General features: G+C 47.8%; 1 non-coding gene across 1 annotated transcript; it reads left to right on the forward strand.

Moving 5' to 3' along the window:
* Positions 1 to 6,666: 6,666 nt before the first annotated feature.
* LOC142869630 (U1 spliceosomal RNA) lies at positions 6,667 to 6,824 on the forward strand. Its single transcript, XR_012918224.1, has one exon. It is a non-coding gene; the product is annotated as a U1 spliceosomal RNA (small nuclear RNA).
* The last annotated feature ends 17,882 nt before the right edge of the window (positions 6,825 to 24,706 follow it).

Consider the following 24,706-nt stretch of genomic DNA (forward strand, 5'->3'; position numbering starts at 1 on the left):
AATATTCACAGTACTTTAGCTATACAAGTATGCTGTATTATGATGATATTTCCTTTCTTATACTAGTTTTTTCAGAATTAAATTATCTCATTTTTCCTTTTGCTTAGATTTCTACATATCTATTATGAATTTAACTCTATACATTCCCACCAGAGCTACAGAAATCATTCCATATGGTAAAATCCACCAGGTAATCAATCTATCAGTTACGCTTTTTCTTGGAATCATCCCTCTTGGAACCCTTTGTCTTCTGGTTCCAATCTAAACTTATTGATCTCTTGGCCTGCTTCACAATTGTCACCTGTGACTTCCCTTCACCATCATCTTGGAAATCCCCTCTGCTTCTCTCCTGTGTTGGATCCCCTGTTTCTGGAGCTCACGTCTTCCTCTTTCTTGATTTATTTCCTCACTTTGTGGAGCACATCCTCAAGTAGCTGCTTGAGAAAGGGTACTTGGGAAGTAAAATTTTTTTTTTTTTTTTTTTTTGAGACAGAGTCTCACTTTGTTGCCCAGGCTAGAGTGAGTGCCGTGGCGTCAGCCTGGCTCACAGCAACCTCAATCTCCGGGGCTCAGCGATCCTACTGCCTCAGCGTCCCGAGTAGCTGGGACTACAGGCATGCGCCACCATGCCCGGCTAATTTTTTGTATATATATTTTTAGTTGGTCAATTAATTTATTTCTATTTTTGGTAGAGACGGGGCCTCGCTCAGGCTGGTTTCAAACTCCTGACCTTGAGCAATCCGCCCGCCTCGGCCTCCCAAAGTGCTAGGATTACAGGCGTGAGCCACCGCGCCCGGCCGGGAAGTAAAATTTTTGAGACTTTGCATTTCTCAAATTGTCTTTATGGTATTCTTGGTTGATAGCTTGGCTGCATATAGAATATTAGGTTGGAAATAATTTCCCCCAAGAATTTTAAAGGTACTAATTTCCTGTTTCTTAGCGACTGGTGTTGCTATTGAGAAGACTGATATGATTTGATCTATAAACCTTTGTATGTGACTTGTTTCTCTGATAGATTTTAGGTTGTATTCTTTGTCCCTATCATTCTGAATTTTTTCCACAATACACTTTGGTATGGGTCTGTTGTAATAAAGAATTTGAGTGGCCTTTGTCCCCAGTTCCTGGGAGGTAACCTCTAAACCCTTGGGATTTCCCAAGTAATAGGACTGTTTTTGTTATTCATGGTGGATCCTGATCATTTATGCTAATAAATGATTATTATTAGTTATCTATAGCGGACCTCTGGTTAGTTTAAGATGACTCACAATAGACAGTAGGGACTGGCCATACCAGAAAGACCAACCATGTGATTAGAGTGTTGGGGCTTTGAGGCACATGATGTCAGTCTGACCTCTGGGTTGGGAAAGGAGACTGAAGATTGAGTTCAATCAAGTGGACAATGATCCAATCAATCATGCCTACAAAATGAATCCTCAATAAAAACGCTGAACACTGAAGCTCAGGTATGCTTTCCTGGTTAATAATACTCTGTATGTATTGTTGCACATCAATGTGCCAGAAGGATGAGGCACCCTGATTTCATGGGAAGAGGACATTGGAAGCTTCACATTTGAGACCCTCTAAGACTTTGCCCATTGTATCTTGTTTTGGCTGGTCCCGATTTGTATCATCTTTGCTATAATAAAACTGTAACTATAAGTACAGCACCATCCTGATTTCTATGAAGTATTCCAGAGAATTATTGAACCCAAGAGTATAGTGGAAAGCCTCAAATTCCTAGCCAGTTGGTCAGAAGTGTGGATGACCTGGGAAACCCTGAGCTTGCAGCTGGTTTCTGAAGTGAAGGCAGCCTTGTGGAAACTGTGCCATTAATCTGTGAAGTTTGGTCTAATTCCAGATAGTGTCAGAATTGCATTGTAACATCTTTTTGCATTCTTTACCCTGAGCCTGTATATTTGGAAACCCATTTACTCTGGAATTATTTCTTTGAAAAATTCCCCCTCCCCCATTTTTTTCCTTCTCTCTTTCTGAAACTGCTGCTAGACTTTTAAAAAATCTTTTCTCATCGGGCGCGGTGGCTCACGCCTGTAATCCTAGCTCTCTGGGAGGCCGAGGCGGGCGGATTGCTCGAGGTCAGGAGTTCGAAACCAGCCTGAGCAAGAGCGAGACCCCGTCTCTACTATAAATAGAAAGAAATTAATTGGCCAACTAATATATATAGAAAACATTAGCCGGGCATGGTGGCGCATGCCTGTAGTCCCAGCTACTTGGGAGGCTGAGGCAGAAGGATTGCTTGAGCCAGGAGTTTGAGGTTGCTGTGAGCTAGGCTGATGCCATGGCACTCACTCTAGCCTAGGCAACAAAGTGAGACTCTGTCTCAAAAAAAAAAAAAAAAATATTTTCTCATATCTCTACCTCTGTATTCTTTCTTTCTTTCTTTCTTTCTTTCTTTCTTTCTTTCTTTCTTTCTTTCTTTCTTTCTTTCTGGGAGAGTTTCTCAATTTCCAATCCTTCTATATTTGACTTAAAAAATTTTGGACATATTTTTTAATTTTTATGAGCTCTTTTTTAATTCCATAAATGTTTCATTTTTGTAACTTTTGGGTTTTCTTTGTAGACACATTTCCCCCTAGTTCTTCTGGGATATTAATAATAGTTTTCATATTAATTATGAATTTTGAAAGTTTTTCCTGCTCCTTATTTTCTCTATTTCCCCCAAATCCTCCCTTGTTTACTTTGCTCTGTGTTTTTTGCTAGAGATTTTCATTAAACATCCGGTGGTCCTTGCTGTCAGTTTTTATTTATATTAAAGAGTGAGGCATCGGCTGGGTGTGGTGGCTCATGCCTGTAATCCTAGCACTCTGGGAGGCCGAGGCGGGTGGATTGCTCGAGTTCAAAACCAGCCTGAGCAAGAGCGAGACCCCCATCTCTACTATAAATAGAAAGAAATTAATTGGCCAACTAATATATATAGAAAAAATTAGCCCGGCATGCTGTAGTCCCAGCCACTCAGGGGAGGCTGAGGGGAGGCTGAAGCAGCAGGATTGCTTGAGCCCAGGAGTTTGAGGTTGCTGTGAGCTAGGCTGATGCCACGGCACTCACTCTAGCCTGGGCAACAAAGCAAGATTCTGTCTCAAAAAAGAAAAAAAAAGAGTGAGGCATTAAAAGCTGATTGAAATCTCTATATATGTGAGTGTGTGATTATTGAGCTTCACTAAAGAGTTATTATGCAGGTACCTGGCAGATTTACTGGGAGACTCCTCAACTGTCAGTACCAGGGCATCTTTCAATTTTCATGCAGAGAAATCCTCTAATCTACCAGGGCAAGGTTATAAGTCTGGCTGCCAGTCTTCCGGGAACAAGAGGGGAGGGGGATGAGGGGTTCTACAGTTCAGCAAATCCCCCCTGGTTTCAGTATAATACATCACTCTTACTCTCAGCTGTGCCTGGTGTTCCCAAATCCAAAGCCTCTCAATTTAATTTGCCTTCTGCCAGGCAGGAAGAAGGCAGTCACCCATCTGCGTAGGGAGGAGGTTTAGGAGTCTAACTCCTTTAACTTTCATCCAATCTTCTTCATTCAGCCCCATCCTCCAACCCTGGCTTCAGAAGTATCCAGCGCCTCCAGTTTATAAGTTGTTCTTGGGTTCTGATTTCACTAATGGACTGGCTCCCTAGAGAAAAATGTATGACATTTCTCTCTCCGTCTCTGCGCTCCCACCAAAAGTGGTTACATTTCTGCTTTCTCTGGCCTTTTGCTACATTCCCACTTTCAAGTGTCCCAAGGTTTGTAGACATCTCTCAATTGCTGTTATCTCCCCTACTCTTTTTCTGTTTTCTAAATTAAGGTAAAATTTACATGACATAAAATTCACCATTTTCACCATATAAATTGTGTATTCAGTGGTTTCTATAATAATTATTCATAGGGTTGTACAACCATCACCACTCTAAATCCAGAACATTTTCATCACCCCCCAAAAGAAACTTCATACCCATTAAGCAGTCACTCTCTTTCTCTCCTAAACCCTGGAAACTACTAATATGCTTTCTGTCTCTATACATTTGCCTACTATGGATATTTCATATAAACAGAATTATACAATATATGGTTTTTTGTGCTGGCTTCTTTCATTAAGTATAATGTCATAATGTTTTCGGGTTCATCTGTGTTATGGCACTTTGTTTCTCTCTCTCTCTCTCTCTCTTTTAAAGAGACAAGGTCTCACTATGTTGCTCAGGCTGGAATGCAGTGGCTATTCACAGATACTGTTACAGTGCACTGCAGCCTCCAACTCCTGGCCTCAAGCAGTCCATCCTCCCACCTCAGCCTCCCAAGTAGCTGGGACCACAGGTGTGCATCACCATGCCCAGCCAAGTTTTTTAAATTTTTTATAGAGATGGGATCTCACTATGTTGCCCAGCCTGGTCATGAACTCCTTGCCTGAAGCAATTCTCCAGCCTCAGCCTCCCAAAGTGCTAGGATTACAGACGAGCCACCATGCCTGGCCTTCACTTTCTTGATAGTGTCCTTTGATGCACAAAAGTTTTTAATTTTGATTAAATCCAATTTATTTATTTTTTGTTTTGTTGTGTGTGACTTTTGGTCCTATATCTAAGAATCCATCGCCAAATCCAAGGTCATGTAGATTTGTTTTATAGTTTTAGCTTTTACATTTAGGTATTTGATCCATTTGAGTTAATTTTTGTATGTGGTGTGAAGTAAAGGTCCAAGTTTTCTTGCTTCTTTCTTTCTTTTTTTTTTTTTTATTTTTTTTTAAGAGATGGGGGTCTCACTCTGTCACCTAGGCTGGAGTGCAGTTGCATAATCATAGCTCACTATAACCTCCAATTCCTGGGCTCAAGCAATCCTCCTGCCTCAGCCTCCCAAATAGTGTGCACCATCACAAACTGGCTACTTAAAAAAATTTTTTTGTAGAGATGGGGTCTCATCGTGTTGTCCAGCTTGGTCTTCCACTCCTGGCCTCCAGCCATCCTTCCCCCTTGGCCTCCCAAAGTGCTGGGATTATGGGCATGAGCTACTGTGGCTGGCCACCTTTCTTTTTTATTTATTTTTTGTCCTTGTGAGTTTAAACTTTTTTTTTCTAATCCATTTCTTGTCATTTTAGTGGTATTTCGGGCATGAGTAGAGATAAACACATGTGATTAATTCTCATATTTAGCCAGAAATCTGCTCTTCCTTTCAAATTGCAACAATTCTTACTTTCATTAGGTAGATTCCTGGGGCAGGAGGTCTGAGAGGGCTTTCTGGAGGAGGGAAATTTGATCTAAGCCATAAGATGTCTAGGATTCCAGTAGAAGTAAAGAGAAGGCGGGAAAGGATGAAAAACGAGAGTTAGGTAGGGGGAAGGGAGGAAGAGGAGGGGCTCTGGGGCCAGCACCAATTTAACCAGATTAAAATCTGGTTTCTTATCCCATATTTGTGGCTCTGTAACCTCTGCTTGGGTTTCCCTGCAGAGCAGTCCTTTCCTTAGAACCCTGAGGAATGAAGCCCTGCTTTCTGTGCAGTGAGAAAGGGGTTCTAGAGACTTTGCACCTTACTCTGCAGCCAACCTGGGGGAAAGGCCAGGCCTAGAGAGACAAGAGCAGCTTTCAAGAACAAAGAGGAGTGAGTTGAACAAAGAACTTCTCTGTTTGCAAACTGTGTCACACTGAGTTTTCTCACCTGTAAAGTTGTTATTCCTATCTAGCAGTATTATTGGAGAATTAAATTAAACTGTTTGCAAAGTGTTTAGCACAGAGGATAGTTACAAAAATGTCAGTTTCCTGCTCTTTCTTTGGAGATTTAAGGTAAACAATCTGAGTGGGGTTCCCAACCAAGGCCCTGAACGCCTGGCTAAGGAGCTTGGACTGAAGCTGAAAACGACAGAGAATCAGAGGATGTTTGTGAGCAGAAGATCGGCACAGATATAATCTGTGCTTTGGAAGATCACTTCTGGAAGAAGACAGTGCAGGCATAATGCAGGAGGGGGCGTCCTGAGCCCCAGATCAGCATGCGATTGATACAATTTTCTCACATGTGCCCAACCCATGAATGGTCCCTGTCAATGCTTCCCCAGTGGGCTATGAGTTGTGTGAGAACTTAATTCCTAACACAAACCGGGCCTTCCAGTTTGCCTTCTTAGAGGTGAATGTGGGGCAGGGAAAAGGTGTTCCCCAAACCTAAAGGGCCGATGTAGCCAGCCTGAGCTGTGACATGGGGGATGAGATGGGATTTCCAAGAAGCTCTGGAGATTGTGATAATGGCTGAAGTCCCGGGGGCCCTCCCGGCACTGCCCCTTACAGGGACATATTACCCAGTGCCTAGTGCCTGAGGACAATGGTGAAACTGTATGGACCCTATTTAAGAAACTCTTGCCACGAGTGACAGCAAACCTCAGCTATACCCCTCTCTGGGTGCTAAGCTCTGGGTACAGGTGGAACAAGAGAATCACCTGGAAATGACTCTTCTGTCCACTAGAGGGAAACCCAGGCTAGAGAGATGGGGAATCTGTGCGTAGGAGCCGTGTGCTGCAGGAAGGACAGCCCCAGGACCTGAGAAAGCCAGGCTCAGTGCTGTGCAGGAGCTGCTTGTATCAGCTTGGTGAGAGCTGATTGTCCCATTTGCAGGAATCATGAGAGCTAGTTGTTAAACATGGTCATTAAAAATTAAGTTATATAAATTTATATTTAAATAAACCATATTAAAAACAGTAAAAGGGGAGATACCATGATCATGAAGGTTTTCCCAGAGTGAGGCTTACCTATTGCACTCCGGATATGCTGACCCCTGAGATTTCCCCAAACGTGAGAAACTTGACTGTATAATTTGTGGTAGTGGAGGACTGCATATATGTTTTCCCCTGATATTTTCTGTATTAAAAAACAGAACAAAACAAACTAAAACAAAGACTCCAAACTCATCATTCCCTAATTACTATATTTTACCACTATATGTCTCTTATATCTGTTGTGGTGGAAGTACCCTATATAATGGTGTCCTACTGCCCAACTTCAACTTCGGTAGCTTGAAATTGGCCATGGCAGAATGGCAGAATATTTACTCCATGGGGCAGGAGGATCCCTTGAGCTCAGGAGTTCAAGGTTGCTGTGAGCTATGATCATGCCACTGCACTCCAGGCTGGGTGACAGAGCCAGATCCCATCTCAAAAGAAAAAAGAAAAGAATATTTACTCCACAGAAACCTGCAAATGCTACAAATCAGGGCTCCCCACCTGCCGCTGCTGCCCACCTTTGCCCCAGGTTGTTAAACATTTACCTGGACATCACTGCCTAGGTCTTTCCCACATGAGGTGTTGTGGGGAGAAGATAGGCTTTCCCAGAGGTCTTGCCAACACAGACACACTCAGAGGTGTTCCTGTGGAGGGAGCACCCCATTTCAGCAGGCAGAGGGTGGTGGGGGGGTGTTCTGTGGGGTGAGCATTCTGTGGTTGCAGGAACTTGTACTGGAGGGGCTCATCCAGTCTCAAGCTTTGCACAAGCTGTTCCATCCACCTGAAATGTGTTTGTACTAAGTGCTCAGGTATGCCTTTCTGTCTGCCTAGCAATGAAGTGAGGTTCTAGATCATCCAGTGCTTTCTAGTGTTCTCCACATCAGAAATGGAGTTTTTATGTGAGCCAGGGAAGTACCTAACTGGTCTATATCCCCAGGCCTGGCTCAAGTCCCTGGGCCTAAATATTGGAGCAGCCACACAGAACATTCTGGAACAAGCAAGACGGACATTAGAGTTAGATCTGGGCTGCGCCACCCGGTAGCCGTATGACCTGAGAAAGTCACTCACCCAATGTGGTCTCCAGTCTAACTTGTAAAACCTAAGTTGTAAAATGGGGAGAATACTGCTCATCGTGCTTGGCTGTTGTGAAGGTTAAATAGGATCATCCATGCGAAACTCTCAGCTGGGTGTTCCCTTCACCTAGAAGGTGTTCTGTGGTGTAGGAGCTCTTACTGTTATCACACTTGCGGTGGGGTGGGGGTGCTGAAGTTAACTGGGCTCTAAGGGCCTGACACCTGTGTGTCAAGGAAGGTAGGGAGTCAGGGTGGTGGGACAAGAAAGACTACACAGCAACAAATCTATGATGGCACAGTTGGCAGATGTGCCCCAGTAACACAAGAAGTGGACCCGAGGACTGGAAACCAGCCCTCCAGCCAGCACTCAGCGAAATGCGCCATAATGCTCCATACCTGGCAAGAGGCGCCTCCCCCCACCCCCCTCTGCCGGGAGCTCGGGGGACTCTGAGTGGGGGGCGGGGTGCCGGATGTCACAGGCCCAGGGGCTGAGTTCAGGAAGCGCTGGCCCGGGCTGTCCCCAGCCTCAAAGCTGCGGAAGGGAGGGAGCAGCCAGTACTGCATTGTACGAGCCCGGCTCCCCGCTGAGCAGCCGTGAACCTCTGGCATGAGTTCTTGGAGTCCAGCTTCTGGGGCGGGGCCGGCGGCTTTCAGGCAGGTATTAACTGGACAGAGAAGACTAGATCTGCACTTTCATTCATTCATGCATGCATTCATTCATTCATACATCCATCAGTCATTGAGCTGTGGCAGAAGTTAGTACACAGAAACATAGTCCGTGAGCCTAAGGACCTTCATAATTCGTGGCGGTGGGCACCGTCAGACAGCTGGGTTGGAATCCTGGCTCCTCCACTGACTCCCTGTGTAATTTGGGCAAATTTCTTAACTTCTCTGGTATTCAGATGAGAAGTGTCAGATTAAATGAGCGGAGGTCATTCCATTCCACTACTTCGTAGGGGGCTGGATTAAATGAATTCTATGTGAAGCATTTGAAACAATGTCTGCAACTAGTAAGCATTTGTTACACGTAGGTTTTTTTTTTTTAATCAATTTTTTTATGGGGGCCAGGGTGGGAGTCCTGTGGCTTCCCTGAGCCTTTTAAAAATAAAATAACATAAAAAATTATTTTTATTTTTATTGCTACAAAAGACCATTTCAGGAGTGAAACATGGACTAGAAGAGCCCAAAGTTGCAAACTAGAGGCCTGAACAGTGGTTTCAATTTTTTAAATTGATTGCCAACCTTTAAAAGTTATGAAATTTCATCTAAAAACTCAAATTTTGGCTTCTTTTGAAAAGATTGAAGATCTGGGAAACTTGTGTTTTTTAAGCTGCTCTTGGGTGTTGTGCTAGAGGCAGTGGCTTTTTTGTAATATAATGTATTTTTGTGTGCCTTTTGCAAAGTGGTGTTAATTATTGTTGTACAAGAAAAAACTCTTGAGCAATTCCCCTGTTACAAGGATCTGAAAAGCATGTTTATTTGGAAAGGGAGATATTTTATTTAGTTGTAATTTTTGATTGCCTGAGTTTTAAAATGTTGCCTTCTGGGACATCTTCCATAAAAGATTTCTCAAACATGTCACAATGGGACAGCTTATGCCATTCGAGTCCCCTGAATCAAGGAAAAGATCTGTAAGCCTTTGAGTTTGTACAGCTAGGCTAGAGACCAGAAGAAGTTAGTGATCAGGTGAAGGAAGTGACAATCTCACCTGGAAATACAGGTGGAGAGAAGGGGCAGGCAGAAGGTATTTATTAACAAAAAGTAGAATTAGTAGGCTATGGAGTAGGGGGGAGAGAGGAGACAAAGTTGGCTCTTGGGTTTCTGGCCTGGGAGAATGTGTGGGAGGTGGATACATTCATTGGCCTGAGGGTCAAGAGGAGGAGAATGAGTTTGCTTGTAGCCATGGGGGGTCTGAGAGCCTGGGTCAGCCATGAGATCAGTGGAATATGGGGATCCTGGTGCCCAGAAGAGGGAGTTGGGCTTAAGATTCACCACTGGTAAGACGGGGTGTCTGGGAAGTGTCAAAATCACCCCCAGCAGTGTGTGCAAAGAGCACCCATGGGCCTAGGATGGGAACCATGAGGATCCATTTATATTTAAAGGATTAAAGATGTTTAAGGGAGTTGGAAGGATGTTAAAGGAGGAGAAGAGGAGCCTGAAAGACTCTGCAGGGTCCAGTTTCCTCCCCAATTCTTAGCTTCCATCCTACACGGCTGGACCCCTTCTCAATGTCTCACTGCATAGGCAGACGGAGGAACAGGGTGGAGGAGGGATTCCAACCAGAGTCTACTCTAGCCAGGTAAAGGGTGAAGTGGGACAAAATCTCAGGCAACTTCAGGACACCGAAGTGCCCTTCATTGGCTCCTTCCTGCTCTCCAAAGCCACTTGGTGGGCCTCTGGGACACTGCTGGGAAGGGGAGCTCAGAGGAAGGGCCCAGCTGGGCCCCAATGACTGAAGAGTGAACAAACAGGACACCCAGGACATCTCAGCTATGGGGGAGTTGGGAGGCCAGAGGTGCCCAGGGCTGCCATACTGGCTTCTCAGACCATTCCCCATGGGATACCAGACTGGCTGAAGGCCAGGGTAGGGAGCGCCACTCCTTGTGACCAGAAGGTATTGAGCTCAGCATTGATAGAGGCCAGCATCTTGCTTGGGAGCTAGAGATCTGGGCTGGGGCAAAGCTGAGCTTTGAAATGTACATTGACTGTTATATGCACCAGACACCCTCATACATGTTTTGTCTAATCCTCATGAAAACCCTAGAGAGGAAATAAATTTTTCCCCATTCTACAGAAGAGGAAACCAAGGCTCAGGGAACATAAGTCACATACCAAGGATGCCCAGCTGGTGAGAGGTAGAGTTGGGAGCTTAGGCTCTGTCCCTCTGGTTTCTCCTAGGGTGGTCCCAATTCTGCCTCTCAGCCTCCCTGACACTTGGGCCCTGCCCTGGGTGTCTCAGCCTTCACCCTCTCTTACACCCAGCCTCCAAGTGATCACTAATTCCTGTCCATCTTGCCCCTCTGCAGATTGTGCATCTGTGCCCTTCCCTCCTCTCCGGGGTCACTCTCCCAATTTGGGCTTCGTGATCTCCTGCGCTGGCTACTAGATCAGCTTCCTCCTTGATCTCCCTGCCTTCCACTTCTCCCGCCCCCATCCCTAGTTCCTCCTCCACATCAGCAACCAGAGGGCTCTTCTGAAACACAAGTCTGACCACATCACTGTCCTTCTTATTGCCTGCCAATGATATCCTATAGCCCTCTGGATAAAGTTCAAATTCCCGAGCAGTCACCCAATACTGGCTCTTGTCACCAACCTCAGTGGCCTCATGCTCACTGCTCTGTAGCCTGCTGTGTACTCTAGCCAAACAGAATGCTCACTCACCCTCCTCCGAACAGGCCCTGGGCTGGACTTTCTTGGCTCTGTGCCTTTGTTCTCACCACTGACTTCCTACCACAATCTCTCTCACCCATCTCTGCCGACTGAAGTTCTGGCCACCCTTCAAAGCCCAGCTTCATGGAGGGCCCTTTTGCCAGAGCCTAGTGTGCCTGGGATTAAAGTTCTTTGTGTTCCCCTCTCCCCCACTGAGCAGTGTGAGCTCCTGTGTGTCCCTCCCTCTGTGCCCACATCGTGCCTGACACGCTGGGGAGGTTCTGTTCCTTAACCTCCGTCTCCCATCCCATCTACCCTGGCTCTGGCTGCAGGCTTAGCCCCTCGCCCTGGCCTGGATCCACTCAGCAGCAGTAGCAGTTCCGGGTTTGGCTCTTGACTCAGCTCCAGCTCTGATTCTAGCTCTGGCCTGCCTCAAGATTTAGCTCCAGCCCCTTTTAGCTCCTGGGCCTTTAGTGTGGCACCAGCTTTGGCTCAATACCCAGGACTCATGGGCTTAGCCTATGGCATTGGGACCAAACTCACAACCCATCTAATAGTTTTCCTCTCTCCTGATCCCCAGCTCCAGGTTCCTGGGCTCAAGTTTCCTGCCTCAGTGTCCTCCACTTAGAAGGAGGGAGAGATGAGCCTGGGACAGAGCCCCATGCAGCCAGGGATCAGTGCCCCTGCCTTGGAGCCATCTTGCTGCAGCATCCCAGCCCAACCTCAGGGTGCTGGCCGTGCTATGGGGAAAAGTAGTCCCATGTTCAAAGCAAGACCCTACCACTTACTGGCTGTGAGGCTTTGAGCCCCTTTTTGGGCCCTAGTTCTCTTGTTTATAAAATGGGGATAACATGTGGTATGAGAACAACAGGGGCCAACACTGTGGAGCTCTGGGTACAGTGCTGGCCCAGAGTTGATGTCAACAACCGAGAGGGCCTTTCCTTTTACCCTCTTCCCAGGTCCGTTGGGTCAGCTCCTGCAGGTGCCCTGCACATTCCACAGTGCCTATTGCATAAAAGATTTTCCTGTCACTATCACATTGGTGGGCCTGGCACAGCCTTGCTTCAGCCTGCTAGTTGGGACTCTTGTTTCCAGCCTAGGGTATCTTGGGCAGTGGGGGCAGGGCCGAGGCATCATATTGGATCCTCTGCCCAGAACTCCATGTCCCTGACGTCAGGGGCAAACACAGGTCCACAGGGCAGTGGGGGAAAGGTCAGTCTCCCTTCTTTGCTGTGGGCTGACTGTATGCATTTGGGTTGGGGAGATAGTGGTGCTTCCTTCTCTCTTCCAACTGCCTGGCTGAATCTATGTCTCATCAGAAGGCAAGGGTTCCCATGGATAAGAGAGAGCTTGGGGACCCTGCTCCCCAAACATTGGGACCAACATTGATGGGGGGCTGAGTGTGATGTGTAGGTGAGTGAGCATGTGGGTGTGAGTGTATGCATGGGATGTGTATGTATGGCATGGTATGTAGTGAGTGTAGGTATGTTGGAGTATCATGTGTGGTGTGTATATGTATGGGATGTGTATGTCAGGGTGTGTGGGTCTATATGTAATGTGGATAGTGGGAGGGCTCTACAGAGCATGTGTGTGGTGTATGTGACTTTTGTGTGAGAATAACTGTAAATCTGGAGATGGATGAGGACCTGGCTATGTGGTGTAAGCAACATGTATTGGCGTGTCTGCATGTGATATGTGTCGTGCCCGTGGGAAGCAGACTGAGGCCACTGTGAGCTGGAGAGCTATGTTGGCAGCAGAGAGGTGCTAGAGCATTTGGGATTTCCTATTGAACTCTCTGCAGAGGCATGGGCCAAGGTTATTGTACACCTCCTGGAGGATCAAAGAAGGACAGTGGGGGCAGAGCCAAGAGGATTGAGTCCATTCTTCCAGAAAGCCAGACGTCACACGCCCAGCTGGCTGCCCTGCCCTCATGTCTGCAAACACACCAGGGAAATAAATACAACCTTTGGAAGTCCTGGTGATGTGTCTGGGGAGGAGGCCCAGCTGGCAGTTCATGTGGGCTCTGCTCCCATCCCACTGCCCTGCCATTTACCAGTGGTTGAGGGTGGTGGGCCGATGGCCTTGCTGCCACTGGCCAGTGCTACATTCTTATCTCAGTACTTTAGCCAGCTCCAGAACTTCCAGAACATCCTTGCCAAGGGAACTTGACTCAATTGCAAATCCGCATCTCTTGGAACTCCAGGTCAGTGAGGAAGAGAGGTTAGGGACTTCTAGGGCCAAGCAGTACCCAGGCTGCTGACCTCTGGAGGAACCCAATTTTAACCCAGGCCAGCCCCTTCCTGCGCCACCTCTAAGTGTACCTCTTTCCTCAGAATGGGCCGTGCCTCCTACCTCTAAATAACTTCTCAAATAAAGTGATCCTGCCTGTGTCTCCTATCATACACCAATATGCACTCCATGCTGGAGGCATCCCAAACCACTTGCATTTCCAAAAATGTATTCTGCAGCTTGCTGCCAAAAGCATTCTACTCTGCCTAACTCTGATATAGCTCTCAAAATCCACATTAAGTGTCAGCATATCAGGCTGAGGCTAAAACTACTAGTTGTCACCTAATATCCATAATCTCACATGTCATTAGTCATAGAAGCCTGAATTTTAGCTGCTCATATGGTTGGCCTGGAGTAAAAACTATGTTTTCCAGAATTCTTTGCAGCTAGGTGTAGCCATGTGACTAAGTGCTGGCCAACAGCTTGTAGGCAGAGCATTTCGTGCAACTTCCAGGAACTGTTTTAAAAGGGAATGTGCCATGTTTCACCCTTTACTCCTTGGAACTGTCTGGAATGCAGATGTGATGTCTAGGGCTTGAGCTGCTATGCTGGGCAATGAGGTAGAAGCATTGTGTTAAGGATGGCAGAGGGTGGTAGAGCAATAAGACAGAGAGCGCCAGGGCTCTGATGATCATGGATCCACCTACTGGCTCTGTGCTAGTTATTTCTAGACTTCTAACTGGTTGTAATGACTGTGATTTGGGGTTTTCTGTCACCCACAGCCAAGCCCAAGCCTAAGTGATACACTTTCCTTGGACCATCTATCTGCCTCTTCCCTGGTCCTGTCTGCTCTGTCTGCTGACATACTCCATTCCATTCTCACTGCTTGGTTCTATCGCTCGCTAGACTGTGAGCTCAGGAGGGCAGGGTCCATGTCAGTTTCCAAGCACAGCATCCTAACAAACCAAGAAAGGTCAGTTGTATGAACAAGCAATGAACAAATGTGGAATATACACGTATAAACAAATATGGAATATACATTCAGGCATCCATAGATTGGATTGGAACTATATTGGGAACTATAGATTTGGGGGTTATTGGTATAAACATCGTCAATGAAGTGGTGGGAGAGGGTAGGGAGAAGAGAGAAGAGGACTAAAGGAAGAGGTCCTCAGAGCTCAACCACGTGAGGTCGTGTTGAGGAGAAAAAGCCCTACAGTAAGCCTGAGGAGAAGCTGGAGAGCCAGCAAGGACCAGGCAAAGGGCCACGGAGCAAGTGATCTGAGAGGCCACATGGTTTATTCCAGCAGCTCACAGCAGCCTGGGACAGGAGCAGAGAAAGGAATCATTCGGGCCTGACCCAGGCTGAGGGCAGAGGAAGGTGCAGCAGGAGATGAGCCAACCTGTGGGAGGACAGACTCAGTAAAACTAGCTGGGACTGCTGGGTTGGGGGAAGATGGAGGGGAGCAGGGTGTGTGGTCCTCATGGGATTAAAAAACAGGTGATGTGGGAGGAATGCAGACGTGAGAGAACAGAAGAGAATTTGGCATTTTTCAGGTGTAACCAGGCCACACCACGCCTAGGATAAAAACAACTTCATGCAAATAGTGTTTTTCTGGCTTGGCAGCCCCCCAGCCTCCCTCAAATTCCTTCTGGAGAGCTCTGGGACTCCTGGGGGCTTCTCATATATATGCTGGGAGATTTGGGCTCCCTGCCCACGTTGCCTCCTCCTACTCAGGAGCTCAGTGGGGTTGCCCCCTGTCAGTGCCAATACCCAACCCACTGAGGGCACTGCTGCTAGTGAAGCTCAAAGGGGGCCTGACGTGACTGCTGGTGACCCTCTGCGTCTGCGCTCAGGTCACCACTGCCCAAAGTCAAAGGCACTGGTGTTGAGTGAAGCAGTGGTCAACAGCTCAGGGTTCTAGAGCCGGGAGATCTGGGTTTCCATCCTAGCTCTGCTGTTCACTAGCTCTGTGACTTTGAGTGAGCCGATTAACTTCCCTGAGCCTTGGTTTCCTTACCTGCAGAGGGGAAGATAACAAAGAACCTACCTCAGGGGTGGGTTCAATGGGGTTGTTGTGAAGTTAAACTGAGAGAATGCATGTAAACCACTTAGCACAGCACCTGGCATAGAGAGAGTGGTTAACAAATGCTGGTGATTATGACTTTTGTTATTATAGTTCTTGCATTCATTAACTTATTTAACAAACAAGCTCTAGGCATTCCTCCACATGTGCCCAGTGCGTCAGCCAAGATGTATTTCCTGATATTTCCCAACACTTAACATGTTCCCTCACTCCTTAGCGGCTTTTCACATGCGGTTTGCTCTTCTTCGCCTGCCTGGCAAACTCGCCCTTTGAGACTTGGCTAATGCCTGGTCTTCTTGAGGCACCTGCCTGTACTTCCCTGGCTAGGTCAGATAGCCCCTCTGGGCTTGCACATGACCTGGCCTGTCTCATTGCACAACTCTAGGGGGACCAGTAATATGGACCCCGGGAGTTGTGCAATGGGGCAACTTCGCCCATATCTCTACTCTATTTCCCTCTCTATCATCCTTTTTATCGCACTCTTACTGTAATGATTTATTTACCTGTAGGTCTCTACCTCAGACTCTGAACTCCTCGAGGACTCTGCTTGACACAGTCAAGGCTCAGTGAATGCTCACCTGAATGAAGGCATCCGGGCCTACCTACTGCATCCTCAGGCTCCCAGCCTGGCTGGGGAGATGGGATGAACCAACATGAAAAAAGTTCATGAGCACGAATGGAGGGTCGTATCCCTGAGGCTTTCCCAGGACAAGCAGAGATGTGAGGGAGGACGCAGTGGGCAGAGTGGGGGTGGAGTGGAGATGGAAGAATGAGGATGTACCCAGAAAACCCAAGGCCTCATGCTTCTGGATGGCTCTGCCGAGAGCTGGGAAGAATTCTAGCCCCCTAGCCCATGAGTCTCCTCTGGCCTAAAGTGAAGGAAGTAATAGTTTCAAAGCTCTTGCACGGATATTATACATCCAAGGAAAACCATCATGGGTTGAGGCTCCTTTCCAGGCCCGTTTCTTATGCACAGGTACGTACAGGAGGTGGGGGCACAGCCTGGAAGCAGGACAATGTACTCAGAGGATCTGACATTACTCCAAAATATAATTGGAATGTTAGCCTCACTATAGGCAGGATCCAGATTATAGAGCCCTTAGGAAAATGTTTTTCTTCTTTGACATGGATTTAGACTGTATTGTTGCTGAGAATAAACACTTGTCTTTTGTAGGGGTGTGTGTGTTTGATCTGTATTGACCACCCCACTCTTATTCCCACTCACTCCCAAAGGCCAAGTGTGAACAATGAAAAGGAGACATAGTTTGTCGCTTCTCATTGGTAGAAAGACTTTAAAGGAGCAGCAGCTTGAGGATCAGAATTGCCAAGCCCCACTGAGACTGCTTGACTGAAGCTGTTTCCTGCAGCCCTCCGTCCTCCTGCTGTGATACTATTCTGGACTGTTGGGAAGTGTTCTAAGTGTTTCTTAGCAGAAACTTAGTAGTTTCTGCTGGTGCTATCCCATGGCTCTGTTTCCTGCACAGAGCCTGACGGAGGTCTTGCCCAGTGGAGGACTGACAAGGTAGTCTCTTTCTGTGGGTGTAGGGAAGGAGGATCTGAGACGAGAGAATACAGTGGGGAAATGATTGTACCCACAAGGGGACGTCCTGTGAAAAAGTTTAACAGGTTTTGGCTGTTTTCCCCTTGGGCAGTTATGTGACACATACGATTTAAAATGATTTCTTCCAGCTGTATCTCCTACAGGAATTCCTGCCCCTTCAGTGATGTCTGTTGCATACATGTGGGCCTTGAGTTCACGGTGCTAGAGGGGGCAGGTTAAGGCGTGGGCAAGTAAAAGAGGTGTAGCCTGCCTGGCTGTCTTCTACGGGGGTCTACATGAGAAAGAGGCCTCCCTGGGGGAGTGTGATCAGCAGTGCAGCTGCGTAGGAACCCTGCTGGGTGGGAGGCTTGGGGCAGAGGTGGGAGGAAGGGGACCCTGAAGAAGAACAAAAGTACAGCCATCTACGATCTACTGTAAGGGACAGATGATCAGGGTGAGCATCAGGACTCTGCCAAAGGCTTGGGTGAGCCCTGGGATGTCTCTTCTGGGAACTGAGAGCTTCTAGCCCAGCTGCCAGCTAGAATGGAGGGTGGGGCAAAGCCTCCAGGAATGAGGTAAGAGGTGGGGGCAAGAGCACCTCAGACCCAGCCCCAGGCCCTGGCTGCTGCCTCTCTCCTGCCCCTGCGAAGCCAGGCTGTGGGCTGTGCCTGGGTTTCCTCCCTGCTCTCTGCTCTACAGAAAGTTTCTTGATAACAACAGGATGGATTCTGGCCACCGGAAGATACTCCCATGAACCATCTGCCCTGCCCTTTACATTCTTGGTGGCCAGGGAAGTTCCTGGCCAACTCCAGGAAGTCTACTATCACCTTCAGTGTGGCCCCCTCTCCCAAGAGGATGGAGTTAGGCTGAAAATCTCCAGGAAAAGGAGTGGGGTAAAGGGAGAGGTTCAAGTTGCTACTCTCCCTTCTATGACCCCCACATCACCACTCCCACCCCACATAAGCCCAGAGCCTGGAGTTCAGAGGATAGAGACTACAGCTTACTGCTTAAGGGCTAGAAACCATCCCAGCCCCAAAGTTCAGCCCAGAGCCTAGACCCAGATCCCAGAGCTCAAAATCCACCCCAGTAGTCATACTACAGCCCAGAGCCTAGAACCCAGAGCCCAAGCCAGCTCAGCCTGAGTTTAAAGTCCAGTTCAGAATTCAGAACTGAAGCCGAGAGCCCAGAACCCAGACCTTAGAACTCACAGGACAACTCAGTACAGGCCCAAAGTCCATCCAGGGGCAACAACCACAGCTCAGAACTTAAAGCAAAGCCCAGGACCTATAACCCAGCTCACAGACACAAAGCCCAGAATTCAGACCAAAGCTAAGACTAGTCTACAGCCCAGATCAGCCCAGGGTTCAGCTCAGAATCTGCCCAAAGCCTAGAACCCAGCACAGATCCCATTTTAGCTCTAGAACTGAGTCCTGCCTAACAGCCAGGGTAGGTAAAACTCTCCCCTGAGCCCAGAGGCTAGCAGTTCCTTGATGTTCCTCCTAGGGGCAACCCCAAAGGAAGAGACCAAAGCTGTAAGGTGAGAATGAAGGATTCCAGTTCCCAATCCTACTCCTGGCAGGAGGAGACAAAGAGCTGTTGTTTGTATATGAAGGGTAGGGTTGGGGGGAGGGCGTTCTATGGTTCTCTTAGCCCTGGTCTGGAGGGCCTATAAAGGGAATTCAGAGACCAGGTGAAACATGGCCTGGGCTTTCTCCACAAGAGCTGCCTCTCAGAACCCCAGTGGGATAGGAAGCAGAGTGCTACAGATGCTGACTTGCTGTGTGACCTTGGGCAAGTCCCTTCCCTTTTTTGGTCTTACTTCTCCCAGAAAGGAAATCAGGAAGTGCTTTGTGTAGACTCATAGACTCAGAAACATAGAGGAAGGAACCATCACAGAGAGCCCCTTCATTCATTTATCCGTTCAACAGTTATTGAACACATATAATAAGTAGATTTTTAACAGGGAGATAAACTGGTCAGATTTGTTTGTTTGTTTGTTTGTTTTTAATTGTCTGATTGTTGTTGCAGACTGGATCAGACAGAAATAGGCATTTCAGCAACAGTCCAGGAGAGATGGGATGAGGGTCCAAGGATGGCCAAGTGGTAGTGTCATCTTTATAAAGTACACATGTGGTCATTTTACTCCTCTGCTTAGAATCCTTTCAATGGCTCCCTACTGTCTTCAGGATGAGAATAGAAGGCCTCCTCCTATCTTCTCAGCCTCAGAGTCTACCAATTTCCCATCCTGCAAATGCTCAGGCAGTCCAAGCCACTCACTGGCTCTGCATCCAGCATCTTCCACCACACCCCCATGTCTGTGGTGTTCCCTTTGCCTGGCATGTCCTTCTCTGTCTCTGGAATTACTACTCAGCCTTCAAGGCTTGGCTCCATCATCATCTCCTCTCTGAAGCCTTCCCAGACCTCCATCCCTCCAAGAGAATCTGGTGTTCTCAATTCTGTATACTCAGACAGATCTCCACCAGGCCTTTGCCAAATTATTTTGTAACATTCTGCTTGTGTTTGTCTCTATGATTAGATGTGACCCTCTCAAAGGACAAGATCGTCCATGCCTTATTCATCTCTTTGTTGCTGAGTGGGCTCCATGAATGCACTGACAAAGCCACCTTTATATCATCAAGTATCCTTTTGTGTGTTTCATTTGTCCCTTAAGGTCCCCATGTTTTAAAATTTTAATCTCAGAACATGGTAAGGACCTTGTTTTCCCACTGTCTATTAATCAAAGACATACATCCAGCCAATCAGAGGGAAAAGATAATGGAAAGAAATTAACATTTGTTGAGAGCCCACTGTAAGGTTTGTTCTGTATATACACATTGTCTCACTGGATCCACAGGGTAACATTGTAAGTATTAGCTCAGAGAAGGTAGGTGACTAGCTAGAGAAAGAACTGGATTCAAACTCTGATGAGCCTGACTCCAGGCACACAAAGCTCCAGCTGTGTCTTTATCTCTTGCTGTCAATCAGCATGAGATCATAGCGTTAGTGTGTCCAGTCTGGAGCCAGCTGGAGGTCCTGGCTTGCCACAGTGGAGGTGAGAAGCAGCCATCACAGAGCATGGGTTGCCCAACATGCTTTTTGTGCAAGTGGGTAAAAGGAGGCACAAAGAAGGGGCAGGACTCCAGGGGTGCCCAAGGTACACTGGCACAAATCTAGCAAGTCACTTACTCTGAAAGACACTTCCAGCTCTGACAAAGTTCAGGCCAGCAGACTAAGGCAGAGGCTCCTTGTAAGAATGTGGTGTGAGTATGAGGAGGGCAGAGTTCTGGCCAGCCAGGAAGGGAGAGGTGTTGCTCTAGCATCAGTCCCCACCCTCTTCTCTGAGGCCAGGCTCTGGGCTCTTGCTCAAGGAACACCTCACCTGACCTAATGGGCCCTGAGGCCACCGGTAGTTTGGTCCAACCAATGCGGCTCCTAGAGCTTCGCTCTGTTCTCAGGTGGCGTGGCTGTCTGAGCCAAGGTTGACGTTACTCAGCTTCTTGCACACCGTCATTCTTATGCCTCCTCAGCAGTCAGAGTCTTCCTGAAAGAGTGGGTCTGTCTCTCTCTTCTGGGAGGACCTTGCGGGAGTCTAGGATGAGAAGACCCTGGGACACTGGTTGTTGGGGGTGGGTACCAGCTGTCCCACAGAATCTCTGGGTGCTCGCCACACCCCTCAGTCCCCTGAGAACTGAGGCTCGGCAGTCAGACCCATCACCCAGCCCAGAGGACCTCCCTGTGGAGTGGTCCACAGCCTCATGAGATCAGATAGATCAGCTGGGAGGCCTCTCCTGCTCCCTAATTGCCCAACCAACATCCAGGCAGGAACTGAAGTCAAGTGACTTCAAGGGCCCTCAGATAGCTTCCTCCCTAAAGAGCCTCTCTTGGGACCCTTGAGAGTCTCTCCTCTCCACTTTCTGCCTGCCCTCTCCCCACAGGGCAAACAAGGGAGCAAGATGAGGAACAGGCTGAAGCATCCCCATCACAGCAGCTGTTCCAGGAAGCCCTTGCTCCATGGTCTGCTCAGCCCTCACCTCTTCAGTGTGGCTATTCCCGCAGAGCACTGCCATCCAGGAGATCAATTTTCTAGTGGCAAGTTAAGCCAATTGTGTTTCAAAGCATGGGCATGGCTCCTTTTCTTCAGAAGTCAGGGAGTAGGGCTGCCAGTTAGGGACTGATGCGATCTTACCCCTGGATGACAGAGTGCAAGCTACCCCACCTGGCAACACCGGCACCTGGCAACACATTCACTCAGCAACAATATCCTAGCACCAGCACCCCAACAGCTCCACCTGGTAATTCTTCCCTGGAAGTATCCCAGTATCCCACTGCACCAAAAATACCACCTTGAGTCACGGGACATAAATCTAGCCCCTAACCACTCACCAACAAGTTTCCCCCCCTTTGACCTTAGTGGCCTTACTCGGTGAGATTTTGCCCAGGGTACTAATAATGATAATGATAAATAATGACAATAAATCTTTTTAAGTGCTTACCATGTGCTAAGCACTGTTCTAAGCACTCCGCTTAATCCTCATGCCAACCCTATGAGATAGGTACAGTTATCATCTCCATTTGACAGGTAGGGAAACTGAGGCTCAAAGAGATTCAGTAATTTCCCCAAGAGTAGTAATAGTAGAGATAGGATATGAAGCCAGGGAACCTGACTCAGGGATCTCTGTACTTAACTATGCTGCCCTGCCTCCCAAGAAGCTCAGGGTAAGAGGCAGCCTCCCCCGTGGCCTCAGGCAACTATGCTAGGGGCACATAAAAGAGCCCACTGTGCTAGGCTTAATCCCCATCAGGGTATAGACAGGTGGAGAACAACCACGGGAGCTCTTTGGTTGATTTGCCCTAGGCTATGAGGCTGGGCTAGATCCAGAAAGGGTCAAGGACTGCTGGGAGGTTGGTCCCACCACAGAATAAGGAGCTGTCTGTCCCTCAGGGAGAAGCCGCTGTTCCAGATGGAAAGAATGTTTCTACAAAGAATGGGCTCAGGTCTCTGCTTCAGGCTCCCAAAGCTAATAGAGCTGGTAAGATTGCCCTCTGCCCACCATGGACTGCAGCCTCAGCAAAGCCCCTTGGACTCCAGGCCTGGTGGTATGAGGATAAGGAGGTAGGGAGAGGAATATCCAAGGGGGCCAGTGGAGTACCCTTGTCAGGACTGTAGGCACCTGGAAGACAACATCTCTAAATGACAAAACCAACAATCAAGCTCATCATCAGAAAAAGGGGCCTCACTCTGGGTTTATAAAATGGAATCCCTGGGCAGGGTGAGGTGGCTCACGCCTGTAATCCTAGCACTCTGGGAGGCCGAAGCAGGCGGATCGTTTGAGCTCAGGAGTTCGAAACCAACCTGAGCAAGAGCCAGACCCCATCTCTACTATAAATAGAAAGAAATTAATTGGCAAACTACTATATATAGAAAAAATTAGCCGGGCATGATGGTGCATGCCTGTAGTCCCAGCTACTCGGGAGGCTGAGGCATGAGGATCGCTTGAGCCCAGGAGTTTGGGGTTGCTGTGAGCTAGGCTGAGCCCACAGCACTCACTCTAGCCTGGGCAACAAAGTGAGACTCTGTCTCAAAAAAATAACTAAATAAAATAAAATAGAATCCCTGCTTCCCCTCTCTTAGCCTCAGTTTTATCATCTATAAATGGGGTTAATAAAAATGACCATCCTCAGGGGTGTTATCAGGAGTAAATGAGACGGTATATATAAAGTATTTAGCATACTGGCCCTACATACGGTGGGTGTTCAACATACCTTGGGTGCCCATTGCCCAACATACTGTGGGTGCTCGTTAAGCAGGAGCTGTTGTATTGGCAGTGCCCTGACTCAGTTAATGGTGAATGAATGTCTCTGTTGGTGTGTTATGGGGCTCTGTCCTGACCAACAATATGGCTGGTGAAGTTGAAGTCGCAAGGGGCAGGCTGGATCTAAATTTAGAGTGAGAGAAAACAGTAGGCCATAGAACCAGCATCCAAAACAATTTTGACTGGCTGGAATAAGCAAGATGACATTGTTCTGTTGTGAGCTTCAAGACATTACACAAAGCAGAGGATGGGGGAGAGACCTGACTTGACCCCAGCTCCGGTGAAAAGAATCTGAATGATTTAGTTGACCACAACCTGATGGGAACTAATCATGGGAGAGAAAGGCTCTGAAGCCCAGCAGTCTTAGGCTGCATTAACAATGTGTCGCGTCCAGACTGGGGGAAATAATAGGCCTATTGTGCTGGCTTGGTCAGGCCATATCTGGAATCTTGCGTTGCTACATTGACAGACTGGAATCAGGCCAGGAGGGGGACCAACCCAGCCTCAGCTCCCAGGCGCTTGTGCTAAATGCTTCCTGTGCACTTGCTTGTTTCATCCCCCAAACAATCTTCCTAGGTAACTACTATTCATATCTACATTTTACACTCAGGGAGGTTAACTGAGTTGCCCAGGGTCAACCACACAACCTATAAATGGAGCAGTCTAGGGCTTTTCCAAATGGGATACTCTTATGCTTGTACCTTAGGGGGGAAGAATGAACATTCATTCACTAAACACCTATTTATTAAGTTTCTATTATGCATCAAGCCCCAAGCTAGTTAGTGGGGATATGGAAGTGAAAAAGTTGTGGCTCCTACCTTCAAGGAGCTCACGGTCTGGTGAGGGATCCAGATCACTTGTGATGTGGTGTGATTCTATGGGAGTGAAGATTTTAGGGTTGGAAGGGATCATAGAATCCATCGTAGCCACCTCAAGTCCGGAGAGGGGACAAGAGGCAGAACAGTGTCACACAGCTCAGGGTGGAGGTAGGGAGGCCAGTCCATGCCCATTTCATAGTATCCGACTGCCTCACTTTGGCTCTCTTCTGTTCAGTAGTGGCCAAGAGCTGTGTGCCCAGATGGGATCTGCTAGGGCATTTGAGGGAGCTTGGTGTGGCCATCTTGGGGCAGCTAGACCTCATTTCTCCTCCTTGCAATCAGAGATCTAAAGAAAGAAAAAAAGAGCCTGACATGGAGAGCCATAGTCTTTGAGAGCCCCCGCAGTCCCTTCACTAATCAGAGGAAACTAGGAAGACTGGGGCGACATTGGCATAAGGGACCCAGAGGTGCAATTAAAGGCAGTTCTTTCTGGCGTATGTGCCAGACTATGTCTTCTCATCTTCTTTCAAGCACCAGATTACTCTGAACTCTCTTTTCCAAAACTTTCCTTGATTGTTTCAACCCAGGGTGACTCTGTAGCCTTGTATTTCCCAGGGCTTCTTGTTGGGGAGACAACATGTACTCCATTCAGCTTTCTATAATTTAAATAAGAGTGACAGAGCAGAGCTGTTGAGAATAAGGGCTTTTCGAATCAGACAAAACCTTCCAGACCCAGCTTTTCCATAAAACAGCTGTTTCACTTCTTTGAGCCTCCCTTTCCTTGGCTGTAAAATGGGGATAATAAAAGTATCCACCCTCATCTGGTGGCTGTGAGGGCGGAAAGAGATCATGTTAAGCCTGGAGAAAGCTATCCATAAAAGGCCACTCTTGTTATCACAGTGTACTAGTGGCTGCAGGCCTGGTAGGGCCCACCACTGTGTTGCCTCATCTTTTCTCCCTAACTGCATAGATGCCAACAGCAGGAGGAGGGAACAGTGGGTCCTGCGGGGACGAGAGAGGGGGCATCGGTGGCGAAAGTGACAACCTACATCCTCCAGGCTTGGAGGAGACACTGACCTGACTCC

The sequence above is a fragment of the Microcebus murinus genome, chromosome 2 (assembly GCF_040939455.1).
Source record: "Microcebus murinus isolate Inina chromosome 2, M.murinus_Inina_mat1.0, whole genome shotgun sequence".
NCBI classification, from domain to species: domain Eukaryota; kingdom Metazoa; phylum Chordata; class Mammalia; order Primates; family Cheirogaleidae; genus Microcebus; species Microcebus murinus.